The 10339-nt window shown below is 38.5% G+C and overlaps 1 protein-coding gene and 1 long non-coding RNA gene across 18 annotated transcripts in view; one reads left to right on the plus strand and one right to left on the minus strand.

Annotated features, from left to right (window-relative positions):
• Positions 1-10225, plus strand: part of LOC105666194 — a 56532-nt gene extending 46307 nt beyond the window's left edge. The window contains exons 1-8 of one of the 5 annotated variants that reach the window (XR_007225533.1): positions 230-1511; positions 2489-2778; positions 6283-6625; positions 6701-7129; positions 7198-7314; positions 7790-7967; positions 8038-8528; positions 8610-10225. This is a non-coding gene — a long non-coding RNA (uncharacterized LOC105666194). Of the gene's footprint in view, positions 1-228; positions 1512-2488; positions 2779-6282; positions 6626-6700; positions 7315-7789; positions 7968-8037; positions 8529-8609 lie in introns of those variants that run through there. The other 4 variants (XR_007225534.1, XR_007225530.1, XR_007225532.1 and 1 more) reach the window with 4 other exon arrangements.
• LOC100648987 (acetylcholine receptor subunit alpha-like) overlaps positions 1-10339 on the minus strand; it is a 430373-nt gene that overhangs the window by 59476 nt on the left and 360558 nt on the right. The gene's annotated exons all lie outside the window — the stretch shown is intronic.

A 10339-nucleotide genomic window follows, 5' to 3' on the forward strand; every position in this document is an offset into this window, starting at 1 on the left:
ACAGGTGCTGCGATCAATCCGTTCGACGTAAAATCCATTTTTATCATTTCAGAACATTGAATGTCGCTGTCGAGTTCCTTCGTCGAGTGTAAACAAAGAGATTGATTCAGAAGTACGTTGACTCAAGGCTGTCAACACAAACGATCTATGATACGTGGACGCGAGCTTTGCATTGCAATGGAAGGAAAACATATCGAACATTTGCTGTAACAAAGAAGGTTTTTACTTTGTTTGCCCCTATGAAGTAATCTCTGTTGATATTAGTAATGATTTTGTGTTGACAATGTTCAGCTAACGCACTTCTCAATCACTCTCTCTCTCTCTCTCTCTCTCTCTCTCTCTCTGTTTACGTTCGAAGAAGAAACTCGCTCGTGACATCGAATGTTTGTAAATGATAAAAATCGATTTCACGTCGAAAGAATTGATCGCAGGACCCACGTCAATGGGACATTTTTTGCTCCTCTTGGTGAGTACTATATTTCATGGACCTTTCTTTTGAACACCCTGTACATTCCAATACAACAACTAGACCTCACTGTCTAAAATTGCGATGGTTTTCTCACGTTGAGAAAAAGAAGATAATTTGTCAGATCACCGTGTATATCACTTCGAGGCTCGGTCAAATACAAACCGGACTCTGTTGCTAACTTTATACTTAGGCAAAATGTTTTAAGAAAAACAACCGACTTATTTTTTTACGTATATGTCTCGTTTCTCTCTGTACACTTTTGCCGTCGGATTGCTAAGTTTTTCATTGCAGTTTCACAGAAAGTGGAGAGCTGGGTCAGAAAGCAATCGCACGCGAATTGCTCTATTTCTTCGTTGCGCTTGAAACATTGCCCTGCTGCTGCCTCTTTTGGTGCTCGTGATTTTGCGGATCTCCAACTCTCCGAATAATGGAAACCACGCTCTCACGACCAATATTTAACTTTCGAGCAAATTTCGTCGATCCTCACGCGTCGATCGTGCTCGATCGGTTTACCAACAGCTTCGACGTTTGCTGGTGTTACACTTGTCTCGAGGCGTCGCAGATAAAATGTGTTTTGAACGTTTCTTGCTAATGTTTCGTCCCCAAACCGTAGTCGCGATCTACGCAAAAACCCAGTGGCCTTTGCGTCCTCAAATAAAGTAAACTTAATAATCATGTGTTGTGCAACCGAAGACGTACAGTTTCCTCGCTCATTGCGTTATTTACCGAAGAAACGATAAACAGAGCAGCGCGTGCAGTGGAACGTCTGTGAAACATTTTCTTTTTTTTTATTTGCAAGAATTTTACGATCAATTCTCATTGAGAATTATAAGTAAATTATTCTGGCGTGGTACTATAACGTGTATAATAAGTGATTATCGTTATTGAGATATGTATAGTTTTATGTGCTAGACTAGGTTAGCTGCGTAGTAGTGATACTTGTATGCGAATATCAGTGTGTGGAAGTATGTGTTTACGCGGCGTCTCGAAAACAAAGAAATGTAAACTGTGCTTGATATGGAAGAAGCTGAGACGCGTGCAAGTGCGTATCGATGAATATCTTTGAAATCGTTTATCAAATAAATATATAACTAAACTAATATGAATTCTAATTGTAAATTTAGTGTTCCTATACCGTTATTTCGGCTCTTAAGATGCAAAATTCTTAACAATCGTATGTTTGATTCTAGCTGAATCTAATGTTTAAATCTGAAGGGTAATGTCTTTTTAGCCTGCGAATCTGATCCGTCGTGTCAAGTAATTGAGTAACTAATGGGTTTTGGTGGTTGTTAACTCTCTTATGTTATATCTATTACTGAATTTGGATATTTCTTCTTTAACTGTAGATATCTTAAGGTCGCGATGTATTGTTTCGTTGGTAACATACCAAGGTGCATCTATTAAGAATCTTATACTTTTTGATTGGAATTATTGAAGAATTTCTATATCGGAATTACTTGCTGTTCTCCATAGTTGGATCTCATAGGTCCAAACAGGTTTTAATATGGCTTTATTGTGAAACATTTGACTAAACTATTTGAACTCTCACGCAGTTCCATGTTTATAATTGACGCTGCGGAGATATGCCACACGCGGTCCGGTTGATATTTGACCGGCGTTCATACTACACAGAACGTTTAGGAATTTCATGAACACCGTGACGAGACACGACTATCCTGATCACATTGGTCAACTTTGAAACGGATCTGAAAATGTGTACACAAGTTGGAAGATATGGGGTTAAACAGAAAGCTGCTTCCGTTTTTCGTAGCGAGATGCACCTGGCCATCATGATAAATTTATTTTTATTTATTATTCCTAATTTAATTGGCAATACTGTAAGCCTGACTGTTCTAATAAATTTCCAATATGTTTACAACGCAACTTTTAAGAAGCGGTGAAACTAGAGGTAAACGAGTGGCTGATAAACGCAAAGAAATCGGATGAGAACTGGGACGCAAAGTTTCACGTTAGAGCGCAAATTGTTAAATTTGTAGCAAATGAATTATTTGTTCACAGGTATGTGCAGGCCGTGTCGTAATGGACGCGTCACGATCCAGCGAGCACCAATTAAAAAAAAGAGCAGACTTAGTCTCGCGATCGTCGAAGAGTTGGTTATCATGTGAATTAATGAAATAGAAAATTGCCTCTGGACGACGCGCACACAGCTACAAAATCGGTGCAGGTGCGCCAGCCTGTCTTCCGTTCAATTTCGAACATCGACGTGAAAAATTGGCGCGCGACCTTCTGCCTTGATTACGTGCCACCCGGATTCAACCTCTGGCCTCGTCGCGAGGCAAAAATTCCTCGTAAGTACACAGATTCGCGTTCGATATACGGGTCAGCCGGTCGTCGACATTCCGGCACATTAATTTCACAAGTGTTTCTATTCACACCCTTGCATAGGTTCATTGGCCCGTAAGGGCTCTTTTCAAAGGGCGCTGCCAGCCTCGTACGAGCAAGGAAATCTCTTTGAAACTGGCACTGGGCCCCGCTTAATATTAATAGCAGCATTTGCGGCTCCGTATGAACGACATTTAACTAACGAGACGCTTCGATTCGGTCACCGTGCTTCTTTGCCTTCTTTTTCTCTTCTCGCTCCTCTTTTTCTCCCCTTTTTTCCTTTTCTTTTTGTTTTATTTATTTAAGGTCGCACGTATCTCTGAACGTTATTTAGCGACTATCACGGTACACAAACGAACGATCCGAACTTTATGAGAACACTGACAGAACGATCTACGATCGAAATATCGAGCGATATTTTGTAAATGCGGGGACGTTCCTTTGTGAGAAAAATTGGAACAGGAAATTTGTACAGTTTTGTTAAACAATTGGTAACTCCAGTTTAGAATTAATGTTATGAGAATGTGAAAGAATAAATAATTTTAATTCCTGTATTAAGTATCGAATGATGTTAAAGAAGTAAATAATTTCCAACGCGTTATACAAGAAATTTGACATGTAGAGTGCGTTAAACATTTATAAACTTTGGTTTACCTGCATTATCTTTATTAAATGATTCGATCAGGTCACATTCATGTCATATATTCTGTCATATCGTTTATTCACCGCGGCTACCGTAAATAATATTTCCGTATTATTCCTCAAAATATTATATCGATTGATTATATCGATTATTTAATAGATTGAAGCATTTTCAACAGGATAATACAGAAATGGAAACAACTATCGAACGTTCTCTAATTAAAAAATAACTGGAACGAGCCATCGGTTGGAAAGCAACGTTTATTAATCAAAAACTTGACATGAACTTTAAGCGTGTTGTAAAATAGTCTTGCTCTGTTCAGTTTTTCCCACTTTTTGAACAAACATTTACACACAGCTCGATAGTATTGCTGTTATATTGCTGTCGTACTCGATCTTCATAACTCGATGTTCTAATTAAAATAAATATCAAGTTGCACAGAATTCATGTTTCTGAACAATAAGTTCTCAATGAATGTAACACGCGTCACTACGATTCTTTTGAAACGAGCTATAACGAAAGCGGCGTGGTTTGCTTAATAATGGCAAGGCGGTGTTCTATACAAAATTTATTACTGTTGTTTTGCGTTAATAAAGCTTGGCAATAGGCAACCAGCACGCACAGCTTACGTCGAAAATTGTAATTATCAAGTGAAAAATACGAGGCTTAGTCCACCGCAGCGAATCTTTCGAAGCGAAAATACGGGAAATCCCGACTACAATAACGAACTTGTTAGCAGCTGAACGATCAACTTTAATAAAGAACGGAATCAAATTTTCCCTGTGCTCAATTTTAAATTGAATTTCATTCTTTCTTCTCTTTTCTCGCTTATGCACTGCCATTCGTAAGCTTTTGGATACCAAATGCTATCGCAGTAAAATGTTACATGAAACGATATTTTCATAATATTTTCCAAGTTCGATGTTTAGAAATCATTTGTCTACTGTTTATTGTCTATCTCTTGCCGTATCTCTTGATCGTAAAGTCGAATAAGTTAAAATTCAAATGAAAGGAAGAAATCTATGCATCTGCGTCACTCAAATTCTATCTTTGCTTTTAATTTGATGTTTTATAAAATCTGTGCATATCGATGTTTAAAATGCGACCAGAAATGTGCATTTCCCAATACACGACATCGAACAGACACATTGAATCAGTTGTCTGTAACCTAACTGAGATATCTGTGCAGCATCTTTGATTATTGCTGTTTTATTTATAATAATTAATATTAATTATCGTGTTTGTTAATGTCAACTAATTGCCTAAAATAAGATCAGAGGCCAAAATTAGATTTTAGAGTTTCCCTACTTTATGCATATATATTTGCAATAATTTGCTAGTGTAAAGATATTAGTTGCAAAATGAAACGATCGTACTCAGGATGAAACTTACATTTAGAGTTTTATTAATAATAATATTAGTAAAAGTATGCCTTAACAATTTCGATATATGTTGACTATCTCAAAAATAACGTTACAATTATTATAATTAATATCACTGACTGATTGTTTTTTGTAATCGTCATCAAAGTAAAGAAAGAAACAATCGGGGCATAATTAAGCAGCTACAAGAAAAGAATAGTAATAGTAATATACAGGGTGGTTGGTAACTGGTGGTACAAGCGGAAAGGGGGTGATTCTACGCGAAAAAAGAAGTCGAAAATATAGAATAAAAATTTTTCGTTTGAGGCTTTGTTTTCGAGAAAATCGATTTTGAATTTTCGCTCGGTACGCGTGCACTTTATGGCGTGGAGACATATTAAATCAATTGTCTATTCTGAAGAAATCGCAAGTTGCAAGCAATTGAAAGAAAAGATTATTGTAGCCTTTCATACTTTAAAACGATCGAATACGTTAGAAAGTATTCATAGAAATTTAATTAGAAGAACAGAAGTATGTGTTCGGCAGAATGGGCAACATTTTCAGCAATTTTTGTAATAATAAACTTTATGATTACGTCATGTTATTTCATTATGTATTCCTAATTTTCCGTTACGGCAAAAACAAACTTAAACTGCGATAATATCCATCGAGACAACGATCTACAGTGAGATCCGTTATAACGAGACGTGATAAAGTGCACGCGTACCGAGCGAAAATTCAAAGTCAATTTTCTCGAAACCAAAGCCTCAAACGAAAAATTTTTATCCTATATTTTCGACTTCTTTTTTCGCGTAGAATCGCCCCCTTTCCGCTTGTATCACCAGTTACCAACCACCTTGTATAACATAACATATGCGAACCTCGTAGGCTGAAAAGAACACACCCTGTAAATCTAGTAAACGAGCAAACATCTGCAAATAACCCAGATCGACTGATCTTAATGATAAGAACACTGTTTCAATGAAGACACTTGTCTTTGTCACATTGAAAAAATTGTGCTTAATGTGATGAATGTGTGCTGATAAATTGCAAAGTGTATACAGTATAGGAGATGTAAAAAGAAAATTTTTGTTTGAATAATTTCTTGATTTATTTAATAGCAGGTTGCTCTTTTTATTTTTAACTTTTTCCTTTTTTTCGTTTCATTCTTTCGTTTTACTCTTTTGTTATTCGGTTTCTCGAATTTCGTATCTATAATCAATTTTCATCGTATTGTGTCGACGTTAAAAATCGCGCAAGAAACGCAACCGAATATTATTCTGATCTGTAAATTATTCTAACTTATTCCAAATTATACAACTTCCAATTTTTGCCAACGTATCTTCGAACTGAATCAAACCCTGCTGCTACTAAATTAAATTAGCCTCGAACAGAAAAAACTGCACGCGTACTAAACGTTATCTATTGGCACATTTACGTAGCCACTGATTTCCGAATGATTGCAGACTTTCGTCGTCAGCCATTCCTCGCGCGACCATCCGATTCAAACATCGATCAACGATTCGAATATCGTGAATTTGAACGCGAAAGCACATTTCCCTTCAACGCGTAAACAATGTGAAATATCGCCGCAGAAGGCGAAAAAATCTCGATGAAGAACCACGATGAGAGAAGAGAAGGGAAGGAACAATCGGCCTGAAAGAATACTCGTTCGTCCCCATTCACGGGATCATCGGCGAACAGCGTCAAATTAAATTGATCCTCGACAGCAGGTCCACCTTCGTGCCCGGCATCGATCTACGTTTCCATTGGCGTTCATCTGTTTTATTCGTCGAATCAGCTTGCGTGGTAAGCACGGACAATGCTCATAAATTTTTTCCTGCCGCGGCAGACATGGCTTCCGTTTCATTTGCATTGTCTCAGAGCGCGTAGCTGAGGAGCGTAACCAGGATGCACACGATCGATCGGCGGCACCATTGTTTCGCTTTAGTGTCGGTATCAATCGCACGGAGCGTTCATTACGACGGCATTAACAGGCTTTTCAAAGGGAGAAAACGATTTCCAGAAATTGGAAAAATGACGAATAAAAAGCCTTCTTCGTTGAAATGCTGGATGATACCTTTGAAATCGGCGAATACGAAAGATCCGCGGTATTTCAGATCAGCGTAGTAGGACCCATGCTCTTTTCGATATGCACAACGGATCCTTCAGACGCCTTCATTCATCTGCATCATTCACCAGATTACCTTCGTTGATGATCTCTTATTATCCAGTCTGCCACTGACCAGGAGTCGACCGAGAAGTTACAAGAAACGTGTTTGCTGCGGGGCCATGAAATTCGGCTTACGCCAAGTAGAGTCGTTTGATATCTTTTTAAAAAATATTTATTTTATATCATTTCTTTCAATTGCGTGTTTAAGGTGATGCTCATCTTTGAAGATTATTAGTGTCACGTTAACGCTTTGAGTGCTGTGGGCGCATATAGGTGTCTGGCGAAAGCTATCGGTGTGGACTAAGGACGTATATATGCGTTTTCTGTAAGTGCCCGGCATGGACTAAGGACGCATGTATGGGTTTTTCAATTTTTCCGAACACCTACGCAGAAGTAATACTATTACGTTTGTGTGAAATAAATATAAATGCATTCCTTACGGCAGTAAACAAATGCCAATAGTGGCTCGTTATTGTTGAAGTGGTCACCACTTGTAAGAAAACTCTACATCTGGTTTTTTTAGTTTTCTCAAGCACTGAATTTTTCACACACAACTAAATTATTAACTTGTGTTATATTTACTAAATTTAGTTTTCTAGTTTATTGTTTTCTACTTTATTACCCAAATTCTAGTTAACTGTAAATTTCAATGTTTATAATAAATAATTAAAAATAACTAAAAAATAACGCTCTTGAATCATTTAATCTCGTGCAAAAGAATTACTATAACTTATTACGATTTGCGCTTTGAATAGTCAATCGACAGAGTTCAGTCTAACGAAAAAGTATTCCGTCCACAGCGATTGTCAGCGCTAGACGCGCGCCGTCCGTACGGACCGCATAGGCCGCGGGTATTGAGCACTCAAAAGGTTAAGAATGACCAGGGACAGAACGAATCTGTAGCAAGTTGCATAAACCAATGTCTCTCAGAAGATCTAGAGTCTCTTCCATGGAGCCTTTCTTTTGTGGTATGTTCAGGTAATTAGTTAGATGATGTTGTACATTTTGATATTACATCTAGGACAGTTGATTAGCATATGTACAATAGAGTTTCAGACACGAAATTAGCATATGTAAAACAGAGTTTCAGAGGGAAATAATACTCTGTAAGAAGGAGGTAGTCTATCTGTGAATAAGTTTGGACAAAGGACTCGCATGGGAAACAGGATGTACATAGAACGAGGCAGTACGCTAGATAAATTCTGGAAATTCTGCTGGCTCATTAGAGGAACATCGCGATCGAAGCGTAAACCTAGTACGAAGTTGTGTTTGAGACACTATGGACTTCCGGAATCGTATTGCAACGGTAGAAGCAGTTGAACGCCAGCTAACCAGGACCAGAGGAACACAAAGCGGTGGAATAAGAAAAATACAAAAAGAAAAAGAAGTAAAAGTGTAAGAAGAGATGACACAGAAAAGGCCACTGAGCTTAGGTCAGTAGAGCAAGAAGCACGACGCAGCTGTCATGTAAAATTAATGATAAAAAAAGGAGTAGCTGAGCAATAGCTTAACTATTAAAGGCTGTGCCTTTATAATTTTGTAGGTTTTTATTCACGAAAATGATTAAGTATAATATCACAATGATTGAATGCTTGCAGTTTTTATATGTTGCGTTTGTAGGTGTTGAGGAGCAAGGAGAGGATTCTGATTGCCCTACGTAATGGGGAAAATGTAATGTTGTACCATGTGCGAAGGTCAGGTTAAAGCCTAATGGTTCACTGTCAGGTAGTATGGAATGACGTGGATTTGGGTATGGTCGTTGTCACACCGCTAAAGTCGTCAACGGACAATGCTTGAAAGACATCCAAAACTGTCTCAGACTGTTTTCAGGAATTCGAGGAGAATTAAAATGCAACATCCTTCGAGCAACTATCATCCTGCTGCTCCGGTCTGCCAAAAACTGTGGGACGAGATACCGTACGAATAATAAACAACGTGCAAGCTCACTCGAGAGCGCCATAACGTCGAATCTACATAAAACAAGCGTAAAAGGGCTCTTGTATCGCGGTTGGACACGAAACACACGGTATAATAAAGAAACGAATCAGGAGATTGCAGTGAGAACGATAGAAAAAGGAGAAGAAGAGAAAGGAAGAGACACGAGAAGGAAGAAACGAAGAGGGAAAGGATTCTGTTGCAGTTCATAGCGAGTTAGGTGGCAAAGGTTTTAAGGCGAAGGCGAGATGAAGAGACAGGGCGAGCAGTCGGCAGATGAAAATTTCGTTTCTTTCACCTACACACGCCGACGTCGAAGAAACGACCTCCGATTGTAAAAACGATGAAGCAAGACATTAGCTTTATGAACTGGAAGAAAAAACAAGGAAGAGAGAGAGAGAGAGACAGAGGAAGGAGAGTGGAAAGAAAGAGAGAGAAGACCGTGACCACGGATCTGGACGTTCTCCAAAGCTACAGAAACTGTCGGTCGTGTTGCCGGTTGTTAGAGCCATACAAAACCAAGATTTTAAAGTCGACAACAAAGTGCCGCAAACTGGGACGCAACGATTTCAGTCTCCGGGTTCGGTCGTTCGTTATTAACGTTTTCAGGACTTTTCGCTGCATTCGGTCCTTTATTCCGTTCTCTTTGCCCTTTCTTCCCTCGCCGACTTTATCCTCCTTCTTATCGCTGTCTCTTTGTCTCCCGCGTCGGATGTGTATTTTACTGCACGTAAAAACGGAACTTGTAACGCATTCAGCGTATCTGATACATGCAACACGCGTAACTTCTTTTTATGTTTCATATTCGCCACTTTTATTTCTTTCCTTTCTTTTCTTCTTCGGGAGTTGGGAGGGAGAGAGGGAGGGGAGTGTTTTAGACAGTTTCGTTCCTACTCGGTGAAAATTCTTCAATGCCGCTGCTTCCAGCGAGAGGTCAATGTTCTGTCGTTTATCAACCAGCAGATTTGTACAAAATTGGGATACGCAGCTGTCAGACGCGTTTAAAACACGCTGCGCGCATTCCATTGGTAGAATTCGCTATTAATATCTCGTTTTATCAGCGTATCTCATAACGTTTAAATGTTAATCAAGTTGATCCGACGTGTTCTCGGTTACTCAGTGTCCACTGTTGAAACGCGAAATTCATTAAATTTTAAGGAGATATTCGGACTACGTAATGGGAATACTTCGGAGATACTTGGAGGGTAATTTAACACTAGAACTACCACACCAGTCAAATTGACTGGTTTTACAATTTTATTTTAAAATTCCTACTTCATGTTATATTCTTTCCCGCAATGGTGTAATGACTTTCGCAACGATAACCAAAAGAATAATATAATGAATTTTATTTTGTTTTTTTTATGTATTCAAACTGAAAATAATTTCGTATCAAGGCTATTTATACCAATACC

The sequence above is a fragment of the Bombus terrestris genome, chromosome 10, assembly GCF_910591885.1.
Source record: "Bombus terrestris chromosome 10, iyBomTerr1.2, whole genome shotgun sequence".
Classification (NCBI taxonomy): domain Eukaryota; kingdom Metazoa; phylum Arthropoda; class Insecta; order Hymenoptera; family Apidae; genus Bombus; species Bombus terrestris.